The sequence below is a fragment of the Helicoverpa zea genome, chromosome 7 (genome assembly GCF_022581195.2).
Source record: "Helicoverpa zea isolate HzStark_Cry1AcR chromosome 7, ilHelZeax1.1, whole genome shotgun sequence".
NCBI lineage: Eukaryota > Metazoa > Arthropoda > Insecta > Lepidoptera > Noctuidae > Helicoverpa > Helicoverpa zea.
Window position 1 is genome coordinate 10727638 of NC_061458.1, and position 24769 is coordinate 10752406.

Genomic DNA, 24769 nt, shown 5'->3' on the forward strand with positions numbered 1-24769 from the left:
CATGCCGCGAATTCCTTTGGTAACCAGTCACGTTTCGCTGTACGTAACCCCGACCAACGTAGTAAATGAAATGATATGAGTGCGAAAAGGAACGTGGCAGTCGAATGGGCGATGATGGTTCTGTAGTTACTTTTTAGGTCGTAACTGATAAGTAGGTAAAGCTCTATGTCGATGTTAGTATAGGGGTTTTTATTTGTGTGTTTCGTCCTATTGTACGTTGAACGGTAACTTTCTAAAACAAAGTTTATATGTTATAAATTACAAATACATTTTAAGAACCTAATGTTATTGTTAATTGAAATACTACTTATTTACAAATCACAACTTGCAATGTACGAGTGTACGAGTGTTTTTGTAGGTTCAGAGAGATTATTTATCCCAGTTCTGTTTTCTTACATAGAATATTTAGAAACCTAAAAAACAGCTAGAAGTAACAACGGACATGCTCATACCAATATCAGGAAAGGTTCGTAAAAATACAAATACCAATATTTAGGTATCAAAGAGAAGGTAGTTTCCAAGGGCCAAATCAATATCGGTAAGGTAGTGCCTATATTATAGTCTACATTCAGGATCCCGAACACAATTTTGCACAGCTAATCTAGGAATTATTTTGCAGGAATCGAGCAAAAAGTGGGAACGTGGATCGTTTGCCCAAATCCCTACTTGGATTACAATTCAAGATGCTTGCTAGGAATTAGTTGGGTCTAATAACGTGGTTGTTTTTACTGGAACTAGATCTAATTGTTTGAACCCTATTGTTTGAGAGAGAAGGTCTATTTTTTATTGACAATTGTTTCACATGACTGCGTCTAGCCTAATGGTTGTAAGAACTATTCAGTATAAGGTTTTGGCTAAATCCGTGGAGCGAACACTTTGAATTAGGTTTATTTATGTGAAGTTTCTCTAAGAAGGCTAAATAGGTATTCAGTGAATGCCCGTTTGAGGGCTATAGACTCGACGTTATATGGACTTTAATACATAGCAGATAAAATGTAACTGTGTACCTTAATACATCTTTTTTGCTAGTTATCGAGTAATAAACTGAAAACTTTTAGCCGGGCGTTAGTTTAATTGGGCTCATAAATCAGTATGGACGTGAATTATAGTACGCATTACAACGATCAAGTATCCGGCCGATATCAGACCGACCAAAAAGTTTGATTGGATTCACGATTACATTAGATACTTTCAGACAACCATATCGGGCGACAGTTATTTCTGCAGTGTGAGGGGTGCTCTAACACACAGCGACAGATTATCCGAAACAAATAATAATTAATCAATCAAATAACCATTTGCCTTATGCGTGTAATGTACTGTGATATAAATGAATCCATTATTATTAATGACTTACCTACACGTAATTATATTATAGCACTTACTCAATATTTCGTGGTGATAGACAATTTGGCATTTAGTTAATTATATACCTCCCTATTCATCGAATTAAAAGTAAGAGTTTCTATTGTATTTAATAAGTACATACAGTCTATAAATGAAACCATTTTAAAAAATACTGCCTGTTTTACTTCAATCATATAGTCTATCAAAATACCCAATTTCTCCAATATAATTGTTACGTCAATTTATTTATATGTCGTAGCCATATCGTAGAATTGACCACTTCATGAAAAGCTTGAGCATTATATACAATGCCTATTCCTCAAATAAAAGTTTTACCTACTTATGCTTAAAAGTAAAACAATTTTTGAATGTCTTTTAACCTTACATACTCTGTATACGGCTACAAATCGTTCCTGAATAAAACCCTGAGAAAACAGAGTATGGAAGCTAGTTAAAGATAAAGTCTACAGTTTCAAGCACAGACAATACAGAGTAAGTACCTATTTCATGAAAAAAATTACACAGTATAATGGCTTTATGAGCTAACAATACATGTCGATCAATTCGGACCCGACGCTCAACACTTCTATTTTGAAGGCAAAAAGCTCTTGGTAATAGTATACTGAAGCCGATGACCTATTGTTACTAAAATCTGACGGCTGGATAGCCTAATTAACAAGCAAAATTTACATGGCACGTGGAAAATAAAATTCATGTGTACTTAAGTATTAGATCTATGAATCCATAACAGCGCTTTTACTTACTTAGTTTTTCCGAGTGGATCGTTCGGCTGGTACAAGCAATTAACAACTACTAAAAACGAGCGGAAAATGCGCTGGTGTAACAACTCTATAAGAGAACTGTATGTACATAAATGAAGTGTAAATTTTAACCTTGCGTAAGTGGGGCTGCGGGAATGTTCGAAAGAGTTACCGCGGCCATAAAAGGCCTACGACGCGCGACGGAACACGACAGTTTTTAGTCAGTAAGACTCCGTCACCGCGGCTAACTAACAGCGGGGGGGTCAGTTGATGATTTTTGACGTCGTTAAAAAAAAGCCCTCTGTAAGTTCTTAATTATTTGTGATGATTTGAAATGTAACTCTAAACATGCTCAAAAGAAAACGTCAATACTTTCAGACAGTTCGTAGGTACAGAATTTAACAATGTGATTATATCTGAGTTATCTTTCAAGAAACCAATACTCTTACGATACTGTAGGACTCTCGCCATTTTCCTCTAAGCAGTCCTGTTATTTTATCATTAAACGCAGACATTGTAGACTCAGTATCGTCAAAGCTAGGGAAATTTTAAAGCTTAGAAACCTACCCAGTTTTTAACGATCGCCTTTTGTCTGTATTTCCAAATCATCTTTATAATTTCTTCACGTCTTCTTTGGTAAAAGCGAGCATTTAGGCATATCTTTGGTAAAAGCGAGCATTTAGGCATATTCATTAGAGGTTCAATATAATACGATTGAAGGATATGTTGCCTTATTTCTGATTTTGTGACCTTCCACCACCGAGATAAGGTAGAAAATCTATTGAAGAAATTGGACAAATTAAAGTAAGTTGATATGCTTTTCATACTTCTTTCCAATTTCACAAACGCTCTGAATAAAATTTAGAGAAGTGCCATTGAAATGTAAAAGATATTTTATCTCACATATGATACAGACACTAATACCGATACATTACTGGCTGATTTCCCCAAAGGTTACAGCGATCAAACGGCAATTTCATTTTATAACGCAAAACCTACGCTAAGAAATAGAAACCATAACGAAGCTTTGTAGTACTCACTGTAAATAAGCTCAAAAGATTTCATTTACCACCTCTTGAAGCTTGAATAAACAAGCTTAATATTGCTATACCTACCGAGCAGCACACGGCAGACTAAACAGTTGGCCGATAGTTGAGCAAAAAATTCTAAAAGCTTCAATCCAATCAAAGTTTTCAGTCGGTCTGATACAGCTAAATACCTGGTCTTTGTAATGTGCGTACTAGATTCCATCTTCATGCTGATTTATAAGCCCAAACAAACTACTCAAACACCCCAAACAAACTCGGCCGACTAAAAGTTTTCAGTCTGCTCTACAAAAAAGTACAATAAAAATTATAATTCCAACGTCAAAAGGGAATAAGTACTTGAGCTATGACGTCAGAACAAGTCAAGGGTTCGTTTTGTTTTCATTACGAATTATCTTTTATGTCCCAATTGCGTTTCACGAAGCTAATGTTTTGTTTAGTCAGAGTTCCAACGATACTCGGCCTAGTTAACATTGTGGAATAATATCGCTTTCATGCTCGTTATCATTTCAAAAGACTTTACATTTTGGATAGCTATTTAATTTCATTAAGAGTTGGGATGAGTTCAAGTGAAGAGATTAATTCTGAATTTTAGATAGGCGGTAGTATGCTCCCGTGGTCCTTATGGCGGGTTTAATTGAGTTTGGCGGGAAGGGAAAACAATTTGCCACAGATAAGTAACCGTGCCGCCATAGCTGAGGTACTCCACTTAAGAAATAATTGTGGAAGTAAACACACCCGATAGAACAATTTTATTTTTATTAATGCAACTTGGTAAATCTACTTACAAAATAAGTTTATATTTTGTCGATTTACGTTACGCAACAAGAGTAATTCTGGCTCTAAAAGAAGAAGTGACAACATTTGTTTTATTTTTTTATTGTGTGTAAGCTTCTCAGACAAGTCATAGAAGAAAACGTGTAGTATTGTCTATTTTTGGATCGCCCCAACCCCAATATGTTAGTGAACTTGAACTACATATTTAATCTATCTACAAAATAGATTATTTGTACTATCACCTATATATTTGTTGAGCTTATTTATACAATACGTTTGTATATTTATTAGATTCCCTGCAGTTACTTCCCGTTGAGTCGTCTTGTGTCGGATTTAGGTTAGGTAACTAAAACAAACATTGTGAGCCAGCTGAAGAATTTTAGACTATTTATTGGCATTTCGGCTTTGAATTCAGCTATGTTTCTTGCTTGTTGTTATTTGATTTTATTTTTATACGTACGTAGGTTTTTAAGTTTATTGAAGTAAGCAGGTATCTACATGAGCACAAACCAAAATTAGGAGCGTTAATTAAAAGAAAATATTATTGTGAAGAAATTTGAGAAAAAAAGAAAGTATTTTACTAACGAAAACTACAATTTATAAACATTAATTTTACATAACATGTTTAGACTAAAACTATCTAGCTATAGATCATAGAGCCACATGGCGCCTAGACATAATAACTTTTAATAATCTGTCTGATCTGTCTATGGGCAAAAAAACCCAAGCCCACTATTTTAAAAATAGAATTCCAGCTAAATTTGTACAGTTTGAAATAGATGGCTAGCCCAGTGGGTGTTGTAAGATTTATATTTCGAACATCGGTAGCGCTAACGTTCCTATCTACGCAATTACCAACGTATGTAAATGATTACATTTCATAAATTTAATGGTGTTGTGCAAATTTTTCTTGCACGTGCTTCGTTTTTTAACAGAGCGAGTGATTAATCGTATTATTGGATAGCTTTTAACCCTTTTGGCGGAAAGAGGTTTATGTTTTACAAATACCTGATATTTTAAAACAAGTGTATTTTTAAGCTATTGCATAGCTTCTATCGCAGGCCTTGAGCGCGGGGACCAAATCCAGAAATTCCGTAACGAAAAAACCTCACGCTCCCCACTCCGACGGAGGTGTGGCTTGAAGGCCGTGCATCGTCTAACATCGTGTCAGTTCGGCAGTCTTCGACACGGCGCTGTGTGTCGTGCGATTAGACGTATTGTACGACTTTTGTCAGTGACAGTTGATACAGAATGCTATGCAATAGCTTTACCGCGGCAGTCCCCGAGTGCCACACGTATTTTTTTTTACTATATAATAGTAAGCTTCAACTATGCATACTTCCGCGAAAATGCCTTGTAAAATAATCCAAATTGTGTTGCAGCTATTTTTAAAGTGATAATCCAAATCCCCCTATTTCTCGGTCTTCCATCATGGTGAAACCTTTTTTTAGGTTTTTAAAAATACCCATAGGATTTGCATACATTTTCGCACAGCTAATTAATCATTTTAAAACCCTCATCAATCGTCAGTATCGTTGCTAAAACGTCACCTCTCTAATCATCTAATGCAAAGCCAATATTAGTAACGTGAGCGGATCACACACACAACAGACACGGTCCAATTCAGGCATGTTAGCTTCATGACCGATTTTAAAATTAAGGTTGAGGGTTGTGTAATTTATATAGTAAACAAGCTTTGTACAATCAATCAATTTTCATTTAGAAGGTATATGTTAAATACGATTGACAGCCCCGAAATAAATATCACATAAAAATTCTTGTAAAATAGCTGAATGAACCAATTCTGAAATTGAATTCTCGTGAGAATGTCACGCTCGTCTTTTGTTTGACAAGAGTGGTAATCATTGCTCAATCTTTTTCCGTGTGAGAGGAGACCTGTCCCCAGCATTGGGACGATAAAAAGGCTGAACAAACTCAAAAACATAGCACCTAATATCATTAATATCATGAACCGATTATGCCATTTCCCGCCAGTTAAAACAAACAACTGGCCATCAATTTGTTTATTTACAGAAACTGCGTCAATTTACACGTAATTTGCACCAAGGCTGGAATAATTTCGCGTTTTTATTGTCAAAACGTTCATGTTACATTGTTCTGTTTATTTAAGAACGGTTAACTTTTTAATTGTTTTGATGACAATTTATTAATGACAATTAAACTTAAAAATTATTATAGTTCGCGTCCCGTGGGAACTAGTTAATGCACCCAGGTAAACAGCAGCCTATAACCTCTCTCGGCAAATGGTCTAACACTAAAGATTTTTTGAAACTTAATCTCACTTCTTTATGAGATTGTCTCATTCCAGCAAGTTAACAATCAGACAAACTCTTTAGCTTTACAATATTAGTGTAGATTTATGTATGTCATCTGAAGTTTCATAAACTTTTTTATTTTCAGGTTTTCGTCCAGAGCAGAACTTAGTCACTTTGGTGAGTACAACACATTTTGTTTTGAATAATATTATACTTTCATTATAAGAAACTAGCTTAGATCCGTAGCTTCATCCTGAAGAACTTCTTCGCACATACCGATAAAAATACATATCCTTATGAATAAATGGGTTTTCTGAGGCAAAAAATAAAATATAACGGACTAATAGTCATTGCGAGTTTTAGCTTTGTATAATTAATACATTTTAGATTAGGTAAAAACTTTCAGATACCCACAATATAAATATGAACATAAATAATGAACTATATGATTTAAAAGGCTTTCACCCCCAAACAAAACAACACCGGAGCCTATCAATCTAAACTTTAAACTCGTTCTATACAAACAACGATTTGTTTACAAGAACAGACAAAAGGTAATTGACTATAAATTTTATGTTCAACAGTAAATTAAGTGAGATTGCTCAATAAGAAAATGCTTAGAGCATTCAACTGAGTGGAGACGCCGTTGCTGTGCCATCCGTCTGTCGGTAGTGGTCGCATGTACAGACGCCAGCACATCATTTTCTACTACCTACAATCTTTACTTTCTATGATAGATTTTCAACTTTATCTCTAAAGTGTAAAGTTTAATGTTGATTGGGAAAATAAAGTAGCTTGATATGCTGTCTGTGATGTTCTGTACCCACAGGTGTTCGTGCCTGTGTTTATTTATTTTTTCGTAGCGTATGCCCCGATGTATTTAAAAGTTCATACGTGATGTATTAGAAACTATTTGATACCCCGGTATACGCGCGTGAACGTGCAACCTTTTTCGCCAATAGACTTAGGTTCATATCGGCTCCGGTTGGTTAAATGCTCTAAGTCAAAATGCCATTAAATAAATAAGTAAACAAGTACTTACATTATACAGGCCACAAAGAAAGTACAATGGGTTACAACTTTGAATAGACAATTATATAATAAAACCTTCGAATAATAACCTACGTTGTAAAATACTTATTACGGTCTAAACAGGAATAAAAGAAAAAGTATCAAAAATATAATTGCCTGGTTCCACAGCATTTTGCGGTTTACGGAAGTAAAATAGTTCTTGAATTGAGATAGTAAGTACTCGTCAATTTAATATTTTTAACTGTGTATTCTTAAGTACAGTCGAGTTGATTTCATTAGCGATTTTAAATATTCGTTTTTAAAAGATTTTTTTTAACTTAAAGTATACATGATGAGACTTTAGAGTTTTCAAAGTGTAACCATGCCTTAAAAATATATATTTTTGTATAATATTGAAAAACGCAGTAATTTTTTTAGACGTCTACATGTAACAAAACATCGTGTACATATACTATATGTTATACAGGCTGTTAATATATTACCACGTGTATTTTCCAGATACCTACTAGCTTTTGCCCACAATGCCTACCTACATATATGGCTCAGAGTTAATTTGGTGAACTGTACTGAAAATGAAAGGGTTACATGGGCTGTACGTGAAAGAATTTTTAGGACCGGTTCTGTAGTTCCACATAGCTACCTATTTATTACAGAGTACTGAAACTCTTTTAGAATAACATACTTAGGTCGTCTGGGCATTTTTAAAAGGTATACATTTTTAAAGGTATGATTCAGAAATACGCATTCTATTTTGTCTATTTTTACATTCATATCATAAAATAAAAGAAACAAAAGAATACAGCATTCATACATTATGTATTTTGTCGTAACATTTTATATAAACATAAAAATGTCTATAAATAACCCCCTGGCTGATGCAATGTTTGTTTTGTTTATTTTGCTCGACAAAACTGTGACAAAGGGTTCCTTTCATTGCAAGATGAATGTTGCATGTTTTAGCAAGTTTATGGACCCCCTTTTATTTATAAAGTGACTTTAGTTAGGAAAGTTAAACGACAGCAAATATATGTTTCTGAACACCGACAAGGAATAGTTTATTGCAAGCATCTTCCTGATGTATTGGCAGAAAAAAATACATTCAAACAGCTTCAGCTGTTTAAGGGTTAAAATAGACAAACAAGGTTACCTTCAATGTTAAAAAGGACATATAATATACCTACTAATAATCTAGCTAAGAAAGTTAGTCTCTCTTTATCATTTTTATTTTATGCGCCTTCCCCAAGAGGCTCATAAAATTAGAAATATTTTTCGAATCTGATTTTATAAATTCACCTAGGGACATAGATATTACAAAATCAACTTTAATAAAGTACTGAGACATTTTCTTATTTCTTAAAAAATATATAATTTTAAATACTTAGTATTTTTGTTGAAACAAACTCTCTGAAATAATATCGAAAGCTCAGATAATCTCTTCGGTATGTTTACAATAGCGCTGCCAACTCGAATATCGCATGATCCGCACTTCCCAAGTTTTATCCGTCTTACAAGTTCAGATATTATTTATTCTGGTTAAAATTACAATTCGGTTCCAACTCACCAGAAGTTTTAAGCGCCTATTTTGGCCAAATACTGTTCTAAAAGCACTTACAAGCAACTTTTGCCAAAAACGGTTTCTCGTATCTTCTTCTTCTTTCTTCTTCTTCTTAGCGTTTCTCGTATCTATGAGATTATTATAAAATCCCAAAATGGTGCAAAATATTGTTAAATTAAATTACTAGATTCATCACTCAAAACTGACACATTTAACAAAATGCCTATGACCCAAATATTAGATTCCACCAGCGGTTTCACTCGTATCCCGAGGGCAATACTTTGGGCACACTACTAAAAAAGCACACTAGAGCCTATTGTAAGGCGGGATATTGGAGAGTTAATTAAACACCCAATGTTGAACCAATACTAACTGTTTATTATAAAGAATACACGATTAAATAGGATTACAATATGTGAATAAGGCTGGTTACATAGTATAAGGTTGTTTACACACTACATCTCCTTCCCATGGAGAAAAAAAAAAGAAAATAACACTATTTTTTTTTTTTCAATACAAAAATAAGTCTACATAAAAGCTAGGTAATATAAAATATTTTGACTACATGCATAATATAGGTAAGTATAAGGCATAATATAACATAGGTAAGTAATAGAGATACATTTTTTTTTTTTTTTTTTTTTTTTTTCTGTCTAAATATGGTATGAATGATTTATTCTGATGTAAACAATTTTGTGCGATTCTTATGTACTAATTCTAGTTTTCCATTTTTGTTTATTTGAACATTTGGTGACATATCTTTCACCACTACATAGGGACCTGAATAAATGCTATCCATTTTACTACAGTTTTCGTTTTTTATCAAAATTAACTCATCGGGTTTGTAAACAATAGGGTTGATACATTTATCATAAACATGTTTTCTAGCTAATTTACTTTTGAGCAGATTTTCCCTTGCTTCCTTTTGAGACAGTTGTAATCTAAATTTTAATTCTGAAGGATAATTTTCATGATTATAAAGCGGTTCCACAATATTATTATTTAAATTACTGGGTAGTGAACATACTTTACCAAAGACCAACTCAAAAGGCGTGAATTTTGTTTCTGAATGAACAGAGGTGTTAAATGCAAAGCACCAATAGGGAAGCCATTGACTCCATGCTTCAGGATGATTATCTGTTTGTATGCGCAAGAAAGATCCTAAATTCTTATGGGAATTTTCCAACGCACCTATACTCTGATGGTGGTAGGCTGTAGAACTTAAATGATTGATTTTTAAAAGTTTACATACCTGTTGGAATACAGATGACATGAATTCCGATCCTCTGTCTGTTGCAATTTCCTTCGGCACCCCGTAGCGAAGAATAAAACAACTAACTAGAGCTTGAGCCACCTCCTCCGATTTTTTAGAAATCAAAGGATGAGCCACAACATATTTAGTTAACTCGCATTGCAAGGTAAGTATGTACGAAAAGTCATAATTATCCCTATCTAGCGGTCCTACTAGATCTAAAAATATCTTGTCAAATGCTGAAGTCGCCGTTGATGTAATAACCATGGGCTCTTTTACTAGTCTAGCATGTTTTTCCTTTTGACATTTTGGGCATTTCTTTACAAATTCTTTAACATCTGTTTCTAACCCCGGCCAGTAAAAATATTTCTTAATGTTATTATACATCCTTCGCATGCCCGCGTGGCCACTCGTTGGCAAGAGATGGAAGTCGTTTAGAATAACTTTCCGGTCATCTTTGTCGTCAATTCTACGAACATCATTTATTATATAAAATCGTGGTGCGCACCTATCGTTTGACGATTTTATCTCACTAAGTAATTCTTTAACAAACATTTCGTTTCTTCTATCTTTAATTAAACATATTTCGTCGACTTTTATTATCTTGCAAAAACTATTCAGCTCCCTCACAAAAGCGGCTCGCGTCAGTTGTGATTGGAAGTCTGGATTAATAAAAATTGTTAATTTGCTTTCTACATAACAAAACGCGTTTTTTTCCATAGTAATCTTATTTTGTTTTCTTAAAATATCTAAGTCCTTTTTATCTATGAATCTAAGTTCTACCCCTTCTCTTGGTTTTGTAGAACTCCCCACAACACCCGGTTGATCAGGCCAAATGTTGTTAGAAGTCGTACTATCCGGAGCAACTGGGCTTTGCATTTTTTTCGCTTGTGCCCTGGTTGTTACATTTATATGAGGCTCATCCATATTTTTTAACTCTTCTGAAGTAAATGAAATTCGGGACAAAGCGTCTGCAGCTGCATTGTCCGAACCCTTTACATATTCCACTACATAATCGTACTCCTCAAGTATCAGCCTGAATTTCATAAGCCTACTTGATGGATCCCTCATACTAAAAAGGTAAACTAATGGACGATGATCCGTCAATATTCTGAATTTCCTACCATACAAGTACGGCCGAAAATATTTAACAGCCCAAACAACCGCCAACAACTCTTTTTCAATAGTTGGATACCGCTGTTCCGCCCTATTCAGACCTCTACTAGCATATGCTACTGGTTTTTTATTTTCATTACCTAAAATTGCGCCAATTGCATAACCCGAAGCGTCTGTTTGTACTATAAATTGATTTGTTTCTGAGAAATCTGGATAGTGAAGTACTGGAGGAGCAACTAAACATTCTTTTAAAACTTCAAATGATTTTTTACAATTATCATCCCAAATAAAAGGTACAGACTTTCTACATAGTTTGTTTAAATAATATGCTTTTTCTGCGAAATTCGGAATGAATTTTCTATAAAAATTAACAAAGGCAATAAAACGTTTGACTTCGTCAATGGACTTTGGACAAGGATAATTTTTGACAATATTAATTTTTTCCGGATCTGGCACTACCCCCTCACTAGAGATTACATGTCCTAAGTAGAGCATTTCCTTTTTAAAGAATTCACATTTTACCGGATTGAGCTTCAACTTAACTTTCCTTAACCGTTCAAAAACGTCTTGCAAATTTTTAATTTTTTCTCCTAAATTACGACCAAAAACTACTAAATCATCTTGATAAATAAGACATTTATCATATGAAAGACCTGCCATGGCCATTGTCATCATCCGAGAAAATGATGAAGGACTGGTCTTAAGTCCCATTGGCATTCTTGTTAACTGGTACTGACCAGAACTAAAAGCTGTGTACTTGCGACTGTCCTTATCTAACTCAACGTTATGGAATCCCTGGTATAAATCCAAATGACTAAAATATATGCAACCTGATAAAGAATCCAAAATTTCTGTTATGTTTGGGAGAGGGAACTTATCATCCTCAATACAATTATTCAACTTCCTGTAGTCAATTACCAGTCTCCATTTTTTCTCACCGCTGGAATCTAACTTTTTGGGAACTACTAACACAGGGCTACTCCACTCACTTCGACACTCTTCTATAATTCCTTCTTCTAACATTTTTCCTATTTGTCTATCGATCTCTTTTTTCTGCGCATGAGGTAGTCTATAAGGTTTAGAAAATATAGGTGTTACGTTAGATTTTAAAGTTATTGAATGTTTATAAATATCAGTCGTTGTTAACCTATCTCCCGGTAAATAAAATATATCACTATATTTTGCGCATATACTTTCTACAGACGTTTGTTCTTCTCCATTTAAATGTTTTAATTGTAGTAAGGAAAATAGTTGCTTAACCCGTTTTGCGTTTGAGTTACTTTTGTCGAAAGAACAAATGTTGTAATCACTAACGCTGTGCAAAGTCGGTTTAATTTCTCCTAGTGTAACATGATTCTCAGTTGTATTTAGTATTCGTATTGGAATCCTACCGCATACCGACTTCACTAACGAACTTGCTAAGTATATTCCATCTCTGATATCTGAAGCGCAAACTAAGCATTCGCCCTTAATGTCTGTCGAAATATAATGAACGGATTCGCATCTTGGTGGAATCTCTAAATAATTGCTAGCCGTATTAATAGGTAACTCAAACTTATTATTATTTACGGACAACGTGATTACGTTATGACTGAAGTCCAATATTGCATTGTACTTAGTCAGAAAGTCCTGACCGATGATGCCATTTGCCCTAATAGGTAAGTACTCAAATAAAAAGAACTTGTGTCTTAAATGATGACCATTTATATTGATATTTAAATAACAATATCCGATTGTTGTTACTTTGCCCCCGATGCCATTTATAGATATGTTTTGTTTGTAATACGAAATCTGTTCTTCTAAGACATGTTTATATTTTAACGCCGAGATCGATGCGCCCGTATCAAGTAACCACTGGAACGCGCGGCTGTTTATGGGCAAACTAATTGAACAATTACTTTTGCATGACAAAATGTTATTCTCGAAAAAACTTAATATTGTTATCCTCAGAGTTAGATGGGCCTTCATTTACTTCCGGTTCCGATATGATATTTACGTTATTATGGTTGTTGTTACTCGTCCTTTGATTTTGTTTATTATTAAAATAAAACTTACTTCCATATCCCGTCTGGTCGTTTTGCTGCCCGCGGTGTCCATTCCAACTACCGCGACGACCGTTGTTGTTGCGATATCCACCCCAGCGCGGCCTACCCTGAGAATACTCCTGGCTAGCGTGACCTCGATGACCACGTCCAAAATTCTGCCTGAAACCTCTTTGAAATCTATTGTTATTATTATACATACCCAATACTTCACCTGAGCTTGAAGCCGAGGCAATCTCCTCATCTTGCGCAGCCTGGATCGCGTCCTTAAGCGAGCTGTAATTTCGAGCTGCAATGATAGTGCTTAATCTGCGATTTCGCAGCCCATCGGAGAATTTTTTGATCGCATATTGCTCATTGAGAGGTTTAAGAACATTATAATTATCTGCATTTCCGTTGGCCTGTGAAACCGTTAGCTGAACGAAAAGATCAGATATCTCTTTACCGTAATCTTGTATATATAATTCATTCTGTTTCATAGAAGTTAATTTAGATTGTAATGCCGTAGCAGATTTTTGGGGCAGTAATATCTTTTTCATATCTTTTACTAAGGCATCTATATCAGAGTAACTTGGACTTAATCGCAATTTAGCCGCTTGGGATAATCTGCTCTTCAGTACAAAATTAATCAATTGTTTTTTACAATCAGGTGACGAGAGGATAGAGTTATAATACTCAATATTATCTATTAATTGCCTGGTGTTGGCCTCCTCATCAGTCATGAGGGGCAACAAGTTTAAAGCGGTTTTAAGGTCAAAGGTAGTCATTGTTACAAATTTATTAACTTTACACAATTCGATTACTTCAGCATACAATTTTTGAAATCTCTCAATATATTTATAAACTAATTCTGTATCGTCATGTGACACTTTATCTTTACTAATGTCATTCGTAATTTGAGTCACATAAAAGGAATATTTCATAAAAACATCATTCGCTTCACAAAGCTTCTTATTTAATATACTTCCTGTCCTACGACTTGGACCAATTTTGATTAGATAAACCCTTATATCTTTGATATTATTACATAATATTTCTAATTCTGAGGCCATAACTCACCATAATGTAACTGGATACATCTTCATACTTGTCAGAAGTAGTGGATACACACATTTCAAATTGTACTTTATATCATGTTATATTACTATATCAATATAATATAATGTTTTAGCTTACGAATCATCCCGCTACGTAAAATAATTAAGACTATGTCCATATGAGTACAAATCACTGACCGCCAATGACACGGAATAGTTCACCGTTATGTCCGAACCGATTTGAGACTGTTTTTTTTTCTTTTATTTTTATTTTTAAAGTTTTGGATTTTATTACCGCACTTATATTTTGTAACACTGCACAGCACTACACAAACACTGTTATTATATTGGATTTAAACTGTAGGGTAAGGTTTTAAACTTCTTCCTCATTTGCTGCCGATTTTGGAAGTCTGCGCAGAAACGAACGCCGAAGAGAATGATGGTGTATCTGCTGGTCAATCCATTGAAGGTGGCATCTTCTGTAGATTCCGTATATGCCATAAACCATCGCCAACGCTATCAGCGTGAGTATCAACAGCAAGATAATATTTGTAGCTCCTAAATGAACCCTGATCTCCTCCACTGAGGCTTGGTTACTACCCCCAGCAGCGTTCTGGGCTAGGATGACTTCCTCTTTAGATGTAGTAGAACCCATCTTCTTCAAAATGTACCAACTTCGATGTAGCTAAACTGCAGTACCTCGACCGAGCGCAGCGAACTTATCCCAATATGGTTATGGAATTTTCAACAAACCGAGCCACTGCCACGCGCTCTGGCAGGGTCGCCATGTAAGGCGGGATATTGGAGAGATAATTAAACACCCAATGTTGAACCAATACTAACTGTTTATTATAAAGAATACACGATTAAATAGGATTACAATATGTGAATAAGGCTGGTTACATAGTATAAGGTTGTTTACACACTACACTATTATCTATCACCTTTTCAAGTTTTATAAGTGGTTCATGTACAAACAAACAAAATTTTCAACTTTATAATACTTATTTATAAGTATAAATTCTTAACTATGTGAACTTTTCACATAGGCAACTAGCACAACACATTTCTTATTAGCCACAGTTCAAAATATAGACAGTAAGTGCACACTCATTCTTACGCATTTCATAACTTACGTTCAACATACATAATTAAGTCTATCATCACTCGATATATTCCAGCCTACAGCTCATAATTCTCTTAGCCCATCTTTATCATAATATAATGATGTATTGATCACCGCACTAACGTAATACATCTGCTTAGTTTTAAATTTCTTCTGCAAATATTTAAACCTTGGCTTGAACTTGTGTGGATTCTATTTTTGCTATATTTTTTATACATTTCGGTTCAACCAAAAAACGACCACTGCTAGACAAAGGCCTCCCCAAGGTTCGCCTTCATTCGCAGTTGTCAGAGACCCGCCATAATATGAACACGAATTCGTTTTATTCATAACGTTTAAACATGTTTCCTTTCTATGAGTCGGTGTAGGACATAATTCCGGGCCTCCAATGATATATCACCATTTTCAAAACCAATATAATAACTTGAACAAGGTTCTAAAAACCAATATATTTTGTGGCAATGCACTAACGCAACCCGCATTGCAATAGCTCCAAAGCCTTTCTGCCAAGAAAGAAAACTACACAGAGTTATATCGCCTAGAAGTGGCACAAATTCATCTTACAGTACAATACACAGCGCCATCAACACACACGTCAACACACAAACACGCATAAATCTTGTCTGAAGTTTACAAGTGCATAATTTCCGCGTGTTTATAATAAAATCTATTCACGCGAAATTATGTATTTGATAGTGGTTCCTAAAGTTTCTTAACGTTAATGATTCATTTAAGGCGTAGTAATTTTGAGCCATTTTACACATGTAAAAGGAGGAAGGTTTATAGCTGGTTATTTTTCATTTTTACTTCGAGCTCCGTATATATAAAACTGTATAACGGAATGTCTTTGAGAAAAATCCCCAAAGCACTTTCGGTGTTCGATGAATTTGAAATAAAATACCAACAGATTTAAACCTTTCGATCACCAAGCCAAAGTCAAAATCACTTAGGTATACCTAAAACTCTGACCTGCAAATTCAGTAACGCCAAATTCACTTGGCAATTAAAACCGTTTACTAATGGGGGATAAGTGAACAAGCTGTTTAACTTGCACACAAAGTTAATTGAGAGAAATGGCGTTCCAGTTACAAGTGAGCTTGGCCCCGAATGTTCTCGATCTAGTTTAGACTAGTTCCCAACTTCGATGCGGGACAGATAAGTGATCGATTGCCGAGTGTTTTTGGTATTAGTGCAATTGTTTTGTTTGTTTTGTTGAGTAGATTAGACTACTGAAGAAGAAACAGTACCAACAATAGAACTACCCCATTTTATGCCCATTTTTCCTTACTGATACTAACAATGTTAAAAGAAACAAAAGTAACTCGGTCGGCAGGTAGAGATGGACAAAAAGATAAGCAGAACCACGAGGTCTTGCCGTATTTCAAAGTTCAGTTAAAATGCAACGTCCTCACCCCATACATATTGTCCTTCAACCGTTCACGTGTAAAAGAATACACATTAGAATATTCTAGCCAAGAAAATGAAAACTTTGGAATTCACAGCACTTCCCGACTGGCTGCAATCCAACACCTTCGACCTTATTTATTTAATACACCGCTGTGCTCGGTTACAAAACGAAATCGCCCGATGATAGACGGCAAGTGACGGACATCTAGGTGTTACGAAATCACAATTTGCCCACGTCCCTTTCATCATTATCAAATGTTTGGAGCCAGAGTAAACAAAGTGAAGAGTTACATGTCCCAGTTTCAAACTACTGCGATTTACTTTTTAATTCACACTTCAGTAAACACGTTGGCGGTTTCAGAAACATTCCGTGGCATTGGAAAAACATTGGATGTGGAATAGAGCTGTAAACACATCACATCTTAATTAGATTCGGAGATAAAGTAGTTGAAAGAAGATTTATGAACAGAAGCACGTTAGAGTCATAATTATGTGCTAGTTAGCATTTATTTCGGCTTATGTTTTATGATTGTAATTAGTTTTTTTTTATGCTTCCGATAGTAAATACTGATATATATCAAATTTTCTTTCTGTTTGACCTGTTACAAGTCATTGAGTGAAAAACACTTGAGTTGATCTCTTCACGATATTATCCAATGATCTATTTTAAGCGGCTGTGTTGATAGCTAGAAATTGCTTCAACAGAGAGGCAACTTTAGGCAGATAATGCTTAATAAAAATACATAATTTAAAATAAAGTTGCAGGGAACAATTTTGAGTTTTAACCTTTTGAACGCCAATGTCGGCTATAGCCGACATGAGCAAGCGTGCCCTGTGCGCCAACGACGGCTATACTCGACAAAAAACAGGTCGCAGAAAAATACAAAATAAACCTATTAAATCATTACTTTTATGTATTTTTTAGTAGATATTTAATTAAGATTTTCGGGCTTGGCGTACAGGGCATAGGAATACCGATATGGCGTGGCGGTGAAAAGGTTAATGATAACATATCTAAAAATAGGAAACTTCAACCCACCTCTACCTACAAGTATATTTTTAGAAAATAAATTTTCCCGTGCAGCAGTCTAGTGACTGCTAAAGCGCCTTGATTGATTGAAATCCTACAATAAAGCGTACGTAAGGTAACACAAACTCCGCATCACGTAGTACATCAATCTAGGAACAAATAAAACATTGTCGTGTGCTCCAATAACAGGGATTTGTACAGCTGGGTCAATTGGCATACCCCAGTGGGCCCACCAGGGCCAAAGCCTGTGGGATTGTTGGAAAGAGTTACCGCGGCCCTGGTACGTAAAGGGCTCAAGAAGGAACATGGTGAATTTTAGTCAGTAGGAGTCTGACACTCCCTCACGCTGCACAAATCAGGGAAGCTGTTGATGATTTCCCATAAAGAAAAGGTAACACAAACTCCACATGGTGTTATCATCTCGCTAGCCTTTTCCCAACTATGTTAGAATCGGCTTTCAGTCTAACCGGCTGCAGCTGAGTACCAGTATTTTACAATGAGCGACTACCTCAACACACATGACGCGTAGTAGGTCAATCTAAGAACAAATAAAACATGGTGCCCCAATAACAGGGATTTGTACAGCGTCTGAGTCAATTTGCTAAACGCCTATCGGCTAAATTGTCTCAACGCGGCTCGGTTTACGCAACAGAATTGATTCCATCACGGAGTCGGGGCTACGACACGATATAAGTCTCGACAATTTAGCTCCATCAGGAACAATTTGGTGTAATAGTTTGACGTTTTAGTAAGTTTATATTTTAAGGTTAAGAAAGGATTTTTTTATTTGATTTATAGTGTGCTTGGTGATGTCATTCAAGTTCTTATGAAAATTTTGGAGATAGGTGTACTGTTCGAAAGATATATACAGTCTGAAAGATAAGAAAAGTCTAGAAACTCCACTGGCTAGATTGTTTATCTTTCATTTTCTTGCAATGCCTGATGCTAGATTACACTGGTCAACAAAAAAAATATTTTTTTTTGTTTCCTCTGATCTTTTTTGTTTCTAGTCCAATTTGTCACGTTTTTTTGAAATATGGCAACAGTTTTTATCTAACAGCTTTTGTTTTCGAGTTATAGCTAACTACCCTCTTACACTATTTTTCTTAGACTTTCGTTTTCTGTTGCACATTTACTTATAATTTGTTGTTCTTTATAATATGGCTACGTCAAGAAGATGTTGTGCGCTTAATCCAAATTGTTTTTGCTACATTTTTGGCGAATATAGATTTGAAAAATATCGAAAACCTATATCGGAATTTGTGAAAACTGCGTATCATCAATACTTTAAAATAAAATTGTGTAATCTGGACAAGCCATCGGAAATCGAAGTAAGTGGTCATATCCCAATTTATTTACTGCTCAACGACCCCAATTGAAATCACGAGACTCATTTTTTTTGGTTATGAGTAATTTCCTAGGTAACAAGAAATATGACGACTATGTCGAGCTTGTTGAGTGCATGCTATCGAACTTGCAAGTGCTAGGATGTAACATGAGCTTAAAAATCCACTTCCTGCACTCTCATTTAGACCGATTCCCACAAAATCTGGGTGATTTTAGTGAGGAACAGGCTGAAAGATTTCACCAGGATATTCGGACAATGGAAGAGCGTTATCAGGGAAGGTGGGAGTCGCATATGATGGCAGACTGTTGCTGGAGTTTGAAACGAGATCTACCTAAAGTCGTTCATTCAAGGAAATCCATATAACCATTTTTGCGAACTTAACGTAACCGTTTCGACACTTAGCGTCGACACTGATCTATCTCGAAACATAATCTCGTCGACGTTCCGTGTTAGCGCCGTCGCTGCAACTAAAAATGGGGAAGATCTCGACACAATAAACAAGTAACATTTGGTTTCTAATTTACGTCGCCGTGTCGTAACATTGTTACCATATTTTAACCAGAGTTAGCACTAATCATTCAATCATTCATTCGTTCGATCAATTTCGTTGGCTCGTGCGTGAGTGACACGACGAATACAAAATACAAGAAATCCCATAATGATGGTTTACTTACCTTGAGTTGATGAACTCAAGGTAAGTTAACAAAGTTTTAGTTTTCATTAATTAATATGGTTTATAATGCTCAAATCTTATTGGGAAAAAAAGTTTACTGTGTAATTTCTTTGAATATGTTGATATTTCCAACGCGCCACCGTAATATCATGTTTTCATAATTCTGGCGAAAGAAAAACTTTTGTTAAATAAAATAAAAATATAAAATTATGCACATCGAGTGCTTAAAAGCTTCCATTTAAATACAATATCAAATATTTTAATCCTAATACAAATTATTTTAGCAAGATTTACTCATAAAATTGATAAATAATGAACTATGAAAAAACATTTTTGATGTTTGTTATGAAAAATATGCTCGTCGCAACTAGTCACAAAGTTACGATAATGTGTCGACACGTGTCGACATGTTACGGTAAATTGTTACAAAATTACTAGATTTTTAAGATGGTTTCTCTTAATATTTGGTTACAGTGTTTCCCAAAGTTTTTATCAAGTCAAGATGCCTTTTTTCATTGTTCTAACCAAAGGAGGCTCATCAGAATTAATATCGCTTGTGCCGAGTACTTGAGTTAAAGACGAAGACGTCTTGTTTTGGCCGAGAAAACGAAAAAACAGCGATTTGGAGCTCGAAAGTTGAAACTTTGGCACTAGGGACTATACCACTAAGCTCCTCCACTAAATTCCGTACTGTTTTCCTGTAAATGGCCTAGAAAAGAATAAGTTTTAAGTTCAATAAAATGGGTATCCGTCAATGTGCCCTACCAACAATGCACATCATGAAAAAAATATTAGGTATTATAATAAAAAAAAAACTTGTGTACGAGTACAATTAGGTACTTGAGATATTTTGGGACGTACTTATTTCTTTTACTCTTCTGTAAAAAGTTGAAGTCCATCGGAATTTACGTAAGGTTTTTGGTTGTTTACTCATTTTAAATTTCATTAAATGGTTGATAATGGCAGAAAACATAGACAGTTTGAGAATAACTGGCTCTCGTCATGTTTTTATATATGCAAGTTATTGTTAAAGTGTTCTGGAACATCGACTACACATGTTACTACCCAGTTACAACACAATTGTGTCAACATTGCACACTGGTTACAAACCAAACGCAAAGTTTCTAAAATGTGTGGTTACAAATTAAGCTGTAAAGTATCGACACAGCGACCACACAAAGTTACTGAATCTAGTTTCCGTCACATTTTTACTGAACCGTTACAACTCACAAAAGCTAATCCCTACACAGTCACGTTGTGTCGTATCAGTTACGAAACTGTTGCGACTTGTTACATCTTTATCATATCTGCGACCAAAAATGGCTGTATGGGAACCTTATTAAAGATCATTTGATAGTGTTAAATAGCTATTTTGTTACCATATGTAGGTATTAATTTCCTTGTATTTCTCAGTTCAATATAATAAAACTGTATATTTAAAAAAGTAAAGCTGTTACCAATCTCCTAGTATTTTTTTCATACTTAGGGCCATATAAACACCCAATAACAGTAAAAAAAAATCAGGAAACAAAAATTGTGTTGACCAGTGTTATAATTGACAGGCAATGTAAAACGAAACTGGTCATATCTTCTTACAGTATTACGAGGTTTATTAAATTATAGCCTAGATTTTCTATTTTACAGTTGAGATCTACTTTATAAACGACTAGCCGTTTTCCCGCAGTTTCACCCGCGTCCCGTGGGAGCTACCCACACCGGGATAAAATATAGCCTTATAGCCTTTGTTACTCGCAGATAATATAGCTTTCTAATGGTGAAAGAATATTTAAAATCGGTCTAGTAGTTTTTGAGTTTATCCATTACAACCAAACAAACAAAGTTTTCCTCTTTATAATATTAGTACCTATAGATTTAATTTTTTTTATTAATGGCGTCCAAGGCCAATTTCGGCCACGGCGGCTGTTCTCATTTAAGGAGACCAGCCAGCTGCGCAGGACATATTATAGTGCACAAGTATTTGCGCAGACACAGGTGCACTCCCAATTAATTCACTCTCATAACCCGATGGGACGGCAATCCGACAAGACCGGAAAGAGATCAGGCGCAGGACATTTACGTGCTCTCCGATGCGCGGGTGAATCAATCACCAACTTCCAGACTACGGGTTGCTTTGTGACCGGGGAATCGAACCCGAGACCTCGAGTACAGCAGCCGCGCTTGCGACCAACGAGGCAGCCATAACCAGAGAAAGTATAGATTTATTCCTTTAATTATAATCTTATAAAGGTAAAATGTCTAGAACATAATTAAGAAAATTTTAGCCTTCTTATCTGATCAAGCTTTGAATAATAAATACCAATTTGGAAATTACCGCAAAATGGCGCTCCTGAAAATTCTAAAAAGAATTCCAATCAGATCTCAATTTACAAAGATAATGAATAAATACTCCTTTATTTTCATTTCTTATCGTTTTAGGCAAAAACAATTTCTTTTTGACAGTTTTTATGATAATTTGAAAACAGGTTTAATAGGTATTTTACATTAAAAACTTCAATGCTTTCTGATATTTGGCTTAAAAAGCTTGTGTTGAAAAGATTGCCAGACTTAAAATTATCCCTAATTTGAAGTTAAACCTTTATTCTCATTCAGTAAGTAAACTGGAACCAGAGAGTAATAAGATAGCCTTAAGTTGATTCGCCTTTATTTTTAAACATAATAATATTATTATTTATTGTGTCTAGGCAGCCTTTTTCTATTTTCTCCTTTTCAACTGTTTGTACCTAAATAGTCGAGTTTTTTGGCTGGCTGTAGGATAAAAATAATTCATTCATAGAATCATAATCTTAATTACCTATAAATAGTTTATCTTAATAAGAACGTTTTTTCCTCGCCTACATTGTCTATGTAAATAAACATTTCTCAAAATAATCGCCCAAATAATTATAAAGAAGATACAAAGAACTACTACTACAAAAAGGACATCTTTTTTATGTATCTTTAAAAATAAATTGTCATACATTAATGTTTCAGTACCAATCTCAAACACTTCATTCAAAGAAAAAAAATCCATTGAACGACAAAGATATTCTGTTCCCAAACTTCTATACGAGTACACCACCACATGTCATCATCTCATTTCTACTGAGAATACACAAAAACACTTTCAGAAACGTACGGAACCTTGTGTGAAAAGTTCTTGAACAGATAAACAGGCGTTCGAAAGAGCGAAGTTTATTTCACACAGAACTTGAAACCCAGAGGCTTTTGTGGTCTATTTCAATTGAAGAATTGCATTTCTTTCTCTACGGTTTTTTTATGGATAAAATTAGGAAGAATAAAAAATTGCCTGTGCGATTTGCTAAGTACCAAAACGGAGGAAATTCTCAATTCGGGGTTTTCATGTTGTTATATAAGTGATCTATGTAAAGTATATGTATTTTATATTGAGCTAAAACGGTGTTTAAATCATATCACCGCTGATAACCGAGAAAGCAATTCACGTTAAACATTTTAATAAAGCAAAATATGCTAACGTCGCTTTTAAACTTTGTCCAACGATTGGTCACTTTGTGAAAACCTTTTATTAACATTATCAATTCCTTTTGATTAAGTAAACAATACAACACTCATACATGGGTATTTGTAAGCCTTTAAACCCTTGTAACGTTAATTACAGTTCGGAATCAAAAGCAGATTTGCGGCCTCAACGTATACGTTGGTCATTTGAGCTCACTCGTTAAGGGTCACTTGGACCCCAAGTAATTCAAATCGGGGTAAATTTTGTACACAGTTGGGGTCTGTCGCTTTAACTAAACTTGAGATAAATTGAATTTAACACGGCTTATTGAGTGTACACATTTTGATTTCGTTGAAGTAGAGGTCAAGTTCTAGTATTAATTTCGTTGAAAATTACTTCTTGACACATTAAGGTCGGATATGTTATATACCTCACATAATTAGAGGTAAGTAGTTCATATATAAACAAATAATCTAGCTTTCTGAAGAAACGTATTTTTACTGACAACAATAGTTTAAGCATTCATAATTTCTTTTAACAACTAAAAAATCAAACCTTTTAAAGAAGAACAATAACTGAATATCTTTCTACGTTTTTATTTTTAAAGTGATCACAATTTAATTAGTAGAAGCAGTCGCAGTGGATAAAACAAAACGATGAAAAACGACCAGCGACGAGATGAAACAAATAGAATTTGTATCATTTATTCAACTAAGAACAAGAATTCTAATCTGCGATACCTATTAATCAGTTTTATTTTTATTGCGTCGAGCGTCGCTTAGAAAAATAGATAGGAATTATTTTTTTCTTTGTTTATTCGTAAGTATAAAGAATACGTGACAATACGGAACCTATTAGTTCGTTAGAAAATTTCAAATACTTCAAAATACCATTTCCATTTCGTCAGTTATGGTTAAAAATGCCATATAAATTACTCATTATTAATACTCGGTCCCTAAGCACATATCAAAATGAAAAAAGACAAATAAATACATAATAAATACCGTTTATTTGAACAGATAATTAGCACTCAATTACGTATGAGATCTCCATCTTTAAAGGTTCTAAATATCGATAAGTATCAGGAACCCCATATGATTAGAATATTCGGAATGATTTTCCATACCATCTTTTACCGTGATAGCATAACACTGGTACCATATACTGAAATGAATGTGTATTTTTTCACAAAATTATAATGATCTGGTTCCACAAATCATGATGATACAGATTTATGAAAAGTGCGTTTTTTCCGACAACATGATAATGTCAGATAATATATGTTCACTGTTCACATAGATATTATTTCACTTATTTTTTATTTTAACGAGGTTGCCGGTTGGTTATGTATGCCTATCTAATTTTGTGTTTTAATTTCAAATTATGAAACACCTTAAGTCCCTTTAAATCACCGATTCATTGGCAATGTAATTAATCTGCCATTTATTTATTTTTCAATTGCATTT

At 34.7% G+C, this 24769-nt stretch overlaps 1 protein-coding gene across 4 annotated transcripts in view; it reads left to right on the forward strand.

The window, feature by feature from the left end:
- LOC124631686 (tachykinin-like peptides receptor 99D) overlaps nt 1-24769 on the forward strand; it is a 135838-nt gene that overhangs the window by 52745 nt on the left and 58324 nt on the right. For all 4 annotated transcript variants that reach the window (XM_047166224.1, XM_047166226.1, XM_047166225.1 and 1 more), the window contains exon 3: nt 6353-6384. The gene's annotated coding sequence lies outside the window, so the exon portion shown is untranslated. The remainder of the gene's footprint in view (nt 1-6352; nt 6385-24769) is intronic.